We start from the raw sequence: 11,690 nt of genomic DNA, 5'->3' as shown, positions 1-11,690 counted from the left end.
GTAACAGATTAAATAAGTATTACCCTTACTGTATATATTTAAAAAGTAAATTTTGGTGAAAATAACAGTCTATTTATTATTTATTGTAAAATACATTTTGGTGAAAATAACAGTCTAATTATTTATTTATTATATATTTATTGTAAAAAAAAAACATTTTGGGGAAAATAACAGTCTTAATTATTTATATATTTATTGTAAAAACATTTTGGTAAAAAAACAGTTTTAATTATTTATATATTGTAAACACGTTTTAGTGAAAATAATAGTGTTTATATATATTTATTCTAATTTTTTGTGAAAATAACAGTGTTTAAATATATTATAAATATATGTTTTTGTGAAAATAGTCTGGTGTATATATATATATATACACATATACATATATATATATATATATATATATATATATATATATATATATATATATATATATATATATATATAATTAATATAAAACTAAATTTTTGTGAAAAAAAAACAGTATTTATATATATTTTAAAAATACAATTTTGTGAAAAGTCTATATTTATTTATTTAATATAGAAATGCTTTTTTGTGAAAATAGTCTGGTGTTTATTTATTGAAAAAAATACATTTTTATGAAAATAACAGTATGTTTATATATATTTATTGTAAAAAATATATTTTTGTAAAAATAGTCTGGTGTATATTTATTTATTATAAAATTATTTTTTGTGGTGAAAATAACTATTTTTTAAAATTGTGTAAATAGTCTGTTGTTTATTAAAAAATAAACTTTTGTGAAAAGTCTTCATATTTATTAAAAAATAAATTTTTGTGAAAAGTCTGTTCATATTTATTAAATACATTTTTGTGAAAAGTCTGTTCATATTTATCAAAAAATACATTTTTGTGAAAACAGTCTGGTGTTTATTATAAAAACATTGTGAAAATAAAAAGGCTGGTAATATTTGCGCATATATAATCATAAAAAGGCATAAAAATCATTAGATTTTTGCAGATAATCAGGCTTAAAATATGAAATTTTGTTTTTATGTGTATACAATTATATAGATTGTACTTCATTCTTTGGGTATGTAATTGCATATTTGACTGCTTACAGTAAGTCTGGCATACACTGAATAAGTACTATATTGTGTCCTATAATGTTCGAGTATCGGGAGCCTCTATTAATGTACAGGGTAATCAGATTGCTTTGTGAACCCACTTTTTTTTTACATGCACTTTCACTTCCCCAATACACATTGTTTTTAATTACTAAGTTGACTAAAAAAAATCTTGATTTTCTGCTTATGAGCAAAAGGGTAACCTGTCCTGGATTGCGTTTTTTCAACAAAACCACACCCACAGTTTCTGACCTTATGAGTAAATACTTTTTAGGAGGATTGATGATGTCACTTCAGCTCTACTAATGATTGGTAATGTTATTAATGAGGATCTGTAAATTGATTATACCATTATATTGAAGGTTTCGTACATTTAATGCCCGAGTAACGTTGCCATCAAAACCCAGTAACGTTACAAAAAATGTTACATTGTGTCTGATGCTTTTTATTATTTAGTTCAAATGCAACATTCTACTTTCAAACTTGATCTGGCATGGGTTTCACTAAGTGGAAACCAAAATAGAAAAGTAGTTTCATTATGGCATAAACGTTAAGATAACCATAAATTTGATTTAGGCTTAATAGTAGTATGGTTTATAGTGTGAAGTTATGAGGTACATTATGTAAAAGCTTGGGTAAAGGGTTTTATTACAGAGTTTTTGAGCAAGTGCGAAAAAGCTCTCCTTGCTTTGGTGAACAAAAGTTCTGTGTTTTGCTACATAAATGTGTTATAAAAGACTGGTTTAATATTAGCAGCAGTAAACAAAACATTTAATGTGAGCAGTAGCATTTAATAGATCACATAACTTAAAGGCATAGTTCACCCAAGAATGAAAATGTATTTGCTGTTCAAGTGGTTCCAAATCTTTATGGTTTTCTGTCTCCTGCAGATATTTTGAAGAGAGCCAAAAACCTGTAACCATTGACTTTCATGGTCGGAAAAACATACTACTTCCAGTCAGTTGCTACAGGTTGCAAAGATATGTTGTGTTTGACAGAAGAAAGAAAATCATAAGGGTTACATGCTAGAATCATGCTAATTCATGTTAGAATCATGCTAGTAAAATGCTAATTTATGTTAGAATCATGCTAACAACATGCTAATTCATGTTAAAAACCAATGACTGTAAAAAAATATGGACGACGCGACAGCCCCTTTTCCCATTGAACGCCTTGAGGGCAAAACGCCTGCTTGACGGGCACAAACTGTCGCAAAAGACTGCTGAAATTGGAGCCTTGACATGCGCAGAAGGACTGTCTGATGGAGCCAGAGGAGGAGCCGCGAAAATGAGCGGAGTCGAGCTTCCAACCAAACGCTTTATGTAAAATCAACCACGCCCCCCGAACTTCTCAGCATGCGTTTGCTGTCATATCAACACAAATGGATGTAATAACGTTAACAAATATGAGGGTTTTATATATTCAATCGCGCCAGCTACGGGCCGCAGCGCATAACCTACTCGCGGCGTCGCGGGCTGATTCCGGCTCGCATGCGGCAGCGCCGGCTCACTCGGCCGCCGCATCTGGCTCGATTGACTCGGGCTGGAATCGGGCCGTGAGTCCAGGCATCCGGAGTAGGTCCAGCAGAGGTAGTCAGTCTGAGCTCTGAGGGGTAAGTCTCCGGCAGGCGAGAACTGGCCCGAGTGTATTTTGCTATCTGGGTGGATAGGCGTGTATCAGCAAACTAATAAAGCCCGAAAAAAGCTCTGACCTTAGCGAATAAACAGTGTTCCACCAGGATCATGTATGTCAGAAACTGTAGTTTACTGCTGAACTCATTTTGTCATGGTAAAATAACACAGAAATCGAATAATAACACTTCAGTCTCCTGCCGAAGCTCAGACGCGCTGCTTTGAGAAACTGTCAATCACAGCTGTCAATCACGATGACACGCCCAGCATTAAATTACTGCTAAAAACAAACTGTTTACAAAAATGAAGATCTGCACCTATTTCAGCACAATAACCAGTGCCTTAATCGACCAGAACCATCTTTCGGGACAGTTTATTGCAAGTGTAATAATTTTTTTTATTTGGGCTCAAGTCTCCTTCATTAACACGGAGGAGGTGGGCTTTATGACTTGTACTGCAGCCAGCCCGCAGGGGGCGATCTAACGGCCGAGACCTTCACTCAAACGCAGGCTTGCAGCACACTTGTTAAAAACACGCTAGTAACATGCTAATTCATGCCAGAAGCATGCTAGTAACATGCTGATTCATGCTAGAAACATGCTAGTAACATGCTGATTCATGCTAGAATCATGCTAATAACATGTTAATTCATGCTAGTAACATGCTAATTCATGCTAGAATCATACTAGTAACACTTTAAAACCACTTCAAACATTCAGACTCGGCTCTTCAAGCCACCATAAAGTTTGTCCTCAAACTTTACTATGTAGTTTTTATTTACTTTTCTTAGATGTGTCTGTTTAACAGTGATGTAAATCTGTTACTATATTACTATATGCACAATAAATAATTTGCTAAATTGTAACACTATTGCATCCTCAAATAATGTAATAATTATGGTTTACACGTGATTAAAACGTTATAAAGACATCCTAAGTCAGACCTGATTGCATTCCTCAGCTTTAAATATTAAGTTTAATTGTTATACATAATTAGGCTATTAAAACACTTAAATTATGCAGCTACATGTCTTATAAACAGCCTAAATAAGGCACAATTGTCCAGCAGATGACATATTTCGACGTGCTGGAACTGTATAGAAAAGACGTGCAATTCACGGCTAGATGACAAAAGACGTTGGGTTAGATTTTCAATTTGGAATTACTTTAACCATAATGGGCCATTTCAACAGTAATCGAACGTCCAAATGTTTGCTTGGCTTCACATATGTCTTTTAAAACTGTAAAGCGTGGCACAAAAATACCTTTTAAGAGCTAAACAGATCTTTTAATGCCACCTGCTTTGTGCACGAATATGACTAAACACATTACTACAGAGAAATGTTAATACACGGCTTTCAATCAATCAATCCCTATGTCACGTTGCGGTCGGCCTCACAGGGTTCATACTGTCATGAAAAACCTGGAAAAGTCATGGAATTTTAAAATGCCAATTTCCAGGTCTGGAAATGTTTTGGAAAAGTCCTGGAAATTTGTTTCACCATCTCTGTATGTTAGAATACTGCAGATAATTTTGGTTAAATTCCAGTTAACAAACACACGGTCGGTCAGGTGGGGTAATGGCGACTTGCAGTTGTAGCCAGCGTTAACATTAACTCAAGTAAACTAAAACAATGTCAGGGAAATGCCGATTTAGGACTAAATGGCTTCATGATGAAAAGTAAAAGGACTGGCTCAAGAAAGATCAGGACCCAGGACGTGCAAAATGTGCATTGTGTAGGAAAATGTTTAACGTTTCAAACATTTGAGAAGCAGCAGTGTCTAGCCATGCTAAAAGTGCAAAACACCAGTCTGCAGCTTAGTGCTCAATGGCTCCCAACGTGGTCGCTGGATTTTTCACTCGTGGTCTGACTAACGTTACACCCACTCCTAGCTGTGGCACTTCTCTCACTCCCTCTCTGTCTGACCCTGTATCGGCTTAAGGCACTTTTTTACAACAGGATGACATTTTTCCATTTCTTGGGTCCAAATAGACTGAAAAGACCTATTAACTTCTCATTCTCCTGCAGTGAGGAAGAGAAGCATGATCACAATGAAGAAAGACACCGGTGCAAGACAAGGAAAGGAACGTGTGCAAAGTTTTAGGAAGGATAACAGCACAAGGAAAGACCTACCAGGTAGATGAAGATGAGTTAAGGTGAAGAGTAAAAGGAGAAAACATGTCCATTACATTGCATGTCCAAAACATTGCATACATTTACATATAAAATCAGTAAAGTAGTACCGATTGAAAATAGTTTAAAGTCTGAGGTATATGGGTATGTATGTGTGTGTGTGTGTGTGTATATATATATACACACACACACATATATATATATATATATATATATATATATATATACACACACACACACACACACATATATATATATATATATACACACACACACACAAGTCTCTGAGATTTAATGATCCTTCAACATCTGCTATGCAGCTGAACTCACCAAAACTGGATCCTCCGATGACGCAAACTTCATTAAGCCATTCTACTCAAACCTTGGGAGAACATGCAAACTCCACATAGAAATGCCAACTGACCCAACCAAAGCTCGAACAAGCAACCTTCTTGCAGTGAGACGACAGCACTACCAACTGCGCCATCGTGTCGACTGATTATGGTCATTCGGCATCTTTTTTTTTTTTTAAACCTTTTTTCAAAGAATCTGCTGCTGTCCATAGTGTTGAACCTTCAAGAGTACAGTTTGACTTAACCTGCTTAATGACATAACATTGTTTAATAATTTTAACAAAGCAGTATGTCATTTTCCTAATTGTAGATTTTCTTATGTTTGCAAAGACACCCACCAGAAATCCGTTTGCCCAAGATGCTTTTGGCTAGAGGAAAAGCACCTCCACAGAAAAAACTCTGAGCAACCATCTTTCTGCTCCAATTGATGTTCAAATTCACACTTAAAATCTATTTTCCCATCCTGAGCCAACTTTTGTAGATGGTTTCATTACTGGGTTTTCGGGTCAGGATCTTCTCATCTATGTCTTGCTCAAATGTTGCTAAATATCTGCAGTCAGCTTTAACTAAACCAGAGGTTGTTTTCTCCCTTCTCAAGAGGAAATTGAATAAAGGCTACTTGATTGGACCTTTCAGATCTCCCCCTTTTTTGGTGTTATATACTCCCATTATATATGTAGTGATGCTGCCAACTGCATTAAGCATGGGGGGGGGGGTGACGTCATCTCCAAGGTGTCGTCTGAAAGGTAGGACCTGTTTGTGTGATGCTACTGTCAGCTGGTTGAGGGGTATTACATGTGATTTTGATTTCTATTTACAGGCCGTATCCTAAGCTGATGCTGTGGTGGTCATGGAAGAATGGAGTCCATGAGACTGATTCTTGAAAGACAAACGAGTCCTCACATTAATCCTGTGGGCCAGCCTGACTTCACGGCGGTACCCTACTCACACCTGCAACTTCTCTACAATTGACATCCAGCTTCTCCAGCCTTCGGCTCCTAGATTGCAGCTCCACACAGGAAGTTTGACCAGAAGAATAATGGTCAGGCCCAACAGAGCCTGGATTCTCTAGAGTTTTTTTCCCCTTCACTTTGTCAATTGGTAAAGTTTTTTTTCCTCGCCACTAGCTTGCTTGGATTGGGACTTGTGGAGCTGCGCTTCAGTGAATTTGCTCTACAGTGTTTGAACTTTCAGAAGTGAAGTTTAAACTACACTAAACTGAACTGCAAATCTGAAACCTCATATACGTAGACTTGCATGGAAATCATACTAAAACATTGCGTAGGCACAAAGCTGTAAATGTGCGTACGCAGTAAAAAATTCAGATGTAAGAAACACTGCATACGCCGAATCCCACGCATATTCTCTTTGTAAATCTGAATTAAGGTGAAATTGAGCACACGTGCACGAGTGCAAAACCCCTCCCTGCCTCCTCCCCCTTATAAATATGGTAATGACTTCACTTTGGCAAAACCAAACGAAAAAGCAATGACTAAAGCAAACAAAAAGAGAAACTTTACTGAAAGTGAATTGGAGGTGCTCCTATCGAAGGTAGAAGAGAAAGAGGAAAAACTGCTATTTGCAAATTTGTCCTCCGGAATTAATAACAAAAGGAAAAAAATAGAGTGGGAGAGTTTAGCTGAGGCAGTTAACGCAGTGGGGTCTGAACATCGCACTGTGAGTGAATTAAAAAAGAAATGGTCTGATGTAAAGATGCAGGTTAAAAGGAGAACAGCAGTGCACTGTCAAAGTGTGGACCAAACAGGTGGAGGAACAGGGAATGCTGCACTAACACCCTTTGAGGAGAGAGTTGCCTCAATTGTGGGAGACACTTTATTGTCGGGAGTATTATCCGTATCTGTGGGAGACACGGATGTATTAGAGGAACCCCAAGAAGGTAAGTAACTTCTCATTTTATGTCTTAACTTTGGTAAATAACCAGTTTGCATTTAAGTTTCCAATACATGCAATGTAGGGGAGAGCGGGGCACAAAGTGGGCTAACACTTTTTGTTTTTGGTCAAATAATGAACAAAGTAATAGGGTTAAACAAACCATTTTTTTAACCAACAACACAACAAACAAACAAAGCCTCTCCTACAAATGAGCACTGAAAGTATGATCGCCAGAACTATAGTTTCTGTGCAGTATTGCCAAAAGTGCCAGGAGTAAAAATGTTACCATTTACACCTGTGGGGCAGATTGCAACAGACAGGGGGTTAGTTGTAACACATGCTTAAAAAGGAAGATTTCACACGATTAATTTAAATTCAGTTTACATTTAAAATGTAGCCATATTTCCTCAGTAATTGGCTCATTTATTTTTTTATTTTACATACAGTAGCACAGTACAGTATATTTATTTCTTTGAATAAACACATTTAAAACTATTTGCATTATTATCCATTATTATAAAATGCATTTATTTGCATTATTAGCAATAAATGTTTTTCTATTTAAAAAATATTTTCTAACAAAAAACATGTTATTATAAAGTTTAACAGTACACTCAAAATTAAAAAAAAATATATTTTGTTAGTTTAGTAGGTGTCCAACAGTGTGTGGCTTAATTGTAACATCCTATTACAACTAACCTCGTTGTGTCATGTATTCCTCAAAACTGGCAGTCACGGAGTTTCTTACATCTTTCAAAATAGACTAGAAGACGGTAATTACAACATTGTAAGATTTTACGTACACTTTCACAGATAAACAAAAAAAACATATATGTAGATATATATGCCCTTAAGATATATATATATATATATATATATATATATATATATATATATATATATATATATTAATATATAACACAAAGATAGATAGATCATAATAAAAAATACTTTTATGCTGCAAAAATTGGTGTTTCTCATCCAAATTTTGCCAAACTTTTTCTTCACTCTGTGTTACATTCAACCCCGCGTTACTTTGTGCCCCGCACTCCCCTATCCATTGCATTTATAAATATGTGTGTACCGATAAGAAATGGACTCAAATATCAGTTAACGTGCTTGTTTTTATTTACACTTAGATGGTGCAGGAACATCTACTGGCACGGACTTCGTCCCTCCTGAGCAATCAGGACCCAGTGTCTCCGGTGCAACTCCCAGTGCTTAGGCTGTCCGTCAGGCCGTTTCCTGATGCATGCTGTTCTGAGTGTCACAACAGCAAATTGATAGGGCCATCGGTGATATTAACAGTCACCTAAAAACATAAGTAATGCACTCACAGACATAAGCCAGTCATTAAAAGAATTGGTCAAAAAATAAACTTCGTCTCTGATTACCTTTTTTATATTGCCGCAAGCACACGCTGGCGGGCTTGAATGGCTTGTTGGTTGGCTTGTATACACACTGGTCCTGGGTCATCTGGCGGTGCCACTGCCTCACCAATAGGTATGCCATGTCTGTGCGCAACATTGTGCAGCAAACCACAGGCCAGCACGATGCGGCACACTTTGTTAGGGGGGTATAGCACCACCACGGTATAGCTTATCAAGGCAGCGCCACCGGCATTTCAGCTGCCCAATTGCCCGCTCTACAACTGACCGAGTGTGAGAATAGGCATCATTGTATCTGCGCTCTTGGCCAGTTTGTAAGTTGTTAAGGGGGGTTAACAACAATTTCTTTAATGAATAACCATGGTTTCCTGATATACAGTTACATAATCACGCTCAAAAAAAAAAAAAAAACTTAGCTAGAATAATATCTTTAAATACCTCACTCACCAAGAAGCCACCCATCACGCACCTTGCCACCTTGGAGCCTCATCTCAATCGTGCTGTTTGTAAGGATAAATGAATCATGGGTTGACCCAGGCCATCTTGCCACAATATTTGTTAAGCACGTTTGAGCATCACATATTATTTGCACATTTATTGAATGGAAATGTTTCCGATTCACATATGCAAATTCGTCTTCAGATGGCGCCTTTATAGCAATGTGCGTGCAGTTGATCGCTCCGATTACATTAGAAAAACCGACTATCTCTGCAAATTGCGCTTTAATATTTATTTGGTCAACTGCATGGTGAGGATACCTTATACACCTGCTAGACATGGGGATGATCCCGTCCCATACAGCTGGCATTGCACGGCTCAAAGATGACTGGCTTAACCCTGAGTGGTCTGCCAGTTCCCTTTGGAAAGAACCAGTTGCCAGGAAACCAAGTGTTGTCAGCACCTGTAAGGGAACGGGTAATGCATGGCTCCTCGCTGTCTTTCTTTCCAAATGTGGACCCAACTCAGCACAGAGCTCCAAGACAATAGCTCTTGGAAATCTGAAACGGCTAATAAGCCAGTCATCATCGTGGGCCAGAAAATCAGAGTGATCTCTAAAAACGCGTTCCCTTCGGATTCGCCCATTGACAATGTCCTTTAATAAGGCCAACACTGCCATTGACTTAAAAGGTTGTATGCATTTCGAAATGCTTTTATATGTTCTAAATCACATAATTAGTATGATAATATTGTGGCAATTAACCCATTTTATCAATTATACATTAGTAGCAATGTTTTTCACATGTGTTAGTGCTATACTTTGTAGTGTGCATTTTGACATAATTGCCACTAGGAGTCGCCAATGGAAATAAAACACACACACACACAGGAAATGTGCGTACGCCAGGCATGGAGTTGGCGTGGACCTGCGAACATTCCCACGTTCATTTCATTGCTAGTAAATCCAAACTTGAGCGTGAAACCTGGCGTACGCAGTGTTGATACATGAGGCCCCAGGAGTTTACTAGAACTATGTTAAGCTGCTTTAACACAATCTATATTGTGAAAAGCACTAAATAAATAAAATTGAATTGAATTAAGGTGGCGCAGTGGATAGCAAGTTCGCCTCACAGCAATAAGGTCACTAAGTCGAGCCTCGGCTGGGTCAGTTGGCCTTTTCTGTGTGGAGTTTGTATGTTCTCCCCATGTTCGTGTGGTTTTCCTCTGGTTTCCCCTGCAAGTCCACAGACATGTACAGTACAGTAAAATTGGGTATGCTAAAATTGACCGTAGTGTGTGTGTGTGTAAATAAGGTTCACAGAGATGGGTTGCAGCTGGAAGGGCATCCGCTGCATAAAACATATGCTGGATAAGTTCACTCTGCTGTAGCGACCCCAGATTAATAAGGGACTAAGTTGAGAAAAAAAATGAAAGAATTGAATCGATTGTGACTTGGGGAGCAGTAGACTGAAATAGTTAAGTGAGAGGATTTTGCACACCATCAGCGGGTGTGGTGGATTTCCACTAGCAGGTATATATTATTCAGTATTAATTTTGGGGACGGTGTCCAGTTGTGTTGTGGTTTCAGTTTCACTTAAAGAGCACCTTTGGTGAAAAATCTACTATAAACACACCCAGTGCTTTTTTTTTTTTTTTTTAACAACATAAAATGTTAAAAAATATTTTCAATTTAATAACATAAAATGGTGGACCAATTGGAGTGGTTTTGAGACAGACCGCAACTTGACGTAGGAGTACGGTCTCCCTACCCACCGAATTGTTTGACAACTGCATGTTAACAATCTCTGTAGTAACATTTATTCACAAGTTCACACTCACAGATATTTGACTGAATATAATATGCGTATTTGGCATGCTGTCTAGGGAGAGGGCTCTGAGCTCGGGAAGACACCCTAAAGGCTGATTAATACTTCTGTGTCAAACGCCGACGTATGCTATGGCGCTGACGCATAGCCCTTCGCCGTGGCCGTTGGCGTCACTGACATGCACCTCTCAAAAAATTTAACTACACGTCGCAACAACACGTAGCGCAAGCTCTGTGATTGGTCAGCTTGGTATCGCTGACGAGTCTGGGCGGGACCGAGAGCCGCACAAATGGCGCGAGCGATTGTTTACAAGTGTGGAGTCCCATGAAGGAGCTCCGGATGGAAAGTTATGTTTTGTGTTTACGTCATAGTTAAAGTTGTTGCACGTCCGCCGGTTCCTGCCTCAAATTGAGCGACTTTGAGTCACTTGTACATCCAGGAAGTGTTCAGGAAAAGCAAAACAGCAGCGAAGAAACTCGACACAGAGGAACATTTACACCTCACTGCCAACTAGTGTTTCGGAAGTGTTAATGCAGACCAACAGAGACAGGGCGCAGAAGTATAAATGCACAGCTGTGTGCGTTGCCTGCGCCGTGAGTTACGCCAGTCACTTGACGCAGAAGTATAAACCAGGCGTAACTCATATTATTCTCCTTATCAGGATAAGAGAGATAGGGTCCGAGTGCAGTGTCTAGCCCGGCTCCAGAATGCTCTCCTCTCAAATTTAAATAGGCATCGGGTTTAATAGTGTGGAGTTAGGGTGGTGGAGGGACGGTGAAGTCAAGAGAAAACAGAGGTATGAAATGTTTGACTATTTATAGGGGTTGCTCTTGAGCTGATTGGATAATAGAATGATTGTGTGTGATGAATTAGCCTCATCAAAAACTGATCGTGCTCCTCCCGAATTGTGTTAATAAAACATCACTAATCATATCA

The 11,690-nt window shown here is 38.0% G+C and overlaps 1 protein-coding gene across 1 annotated transcript in view; it reads right to left on the bottom strand.

Moving 5' to 3' along the window:
* LOC141375921 (uncharacterized) overlaps positions 1-5,329 on the bottom strand; it is a 39,399-nt gene extending 34,070 nt beyond the window's left edge. Inside the window, exon 1 of the transcript XR_012384740.1 lies at positions 5,187-5,329. The gene's annotated coding sequence lies outside the window, so the exon portion shown is untranslated. The remainder of the gene's footprint in view (positions 1-5,186) is intronic.
* Positions 5,330-11,690: the final 6,361 nt, after the last annotated feature.

The sequence above is a fragment of the Danio rerio genome, chromosome 8 (assembly GCF_049306965.1).
Source record: "Danio rerio strain Tuebingen ecotype United States chromosome 8, GRCz12tu, whole genome shotgun sequence".
NCBI lineage: Eukaryota > Metazoa > Chordata > Actinopteri > Cypriniformes > Danionidae > Danio > Danio rerio.
The sequence above is the reverse complement of the archived record's forward strand: the minus strand, read 5'-3'. Positions and strand labels throughout refer to the sequence as shown.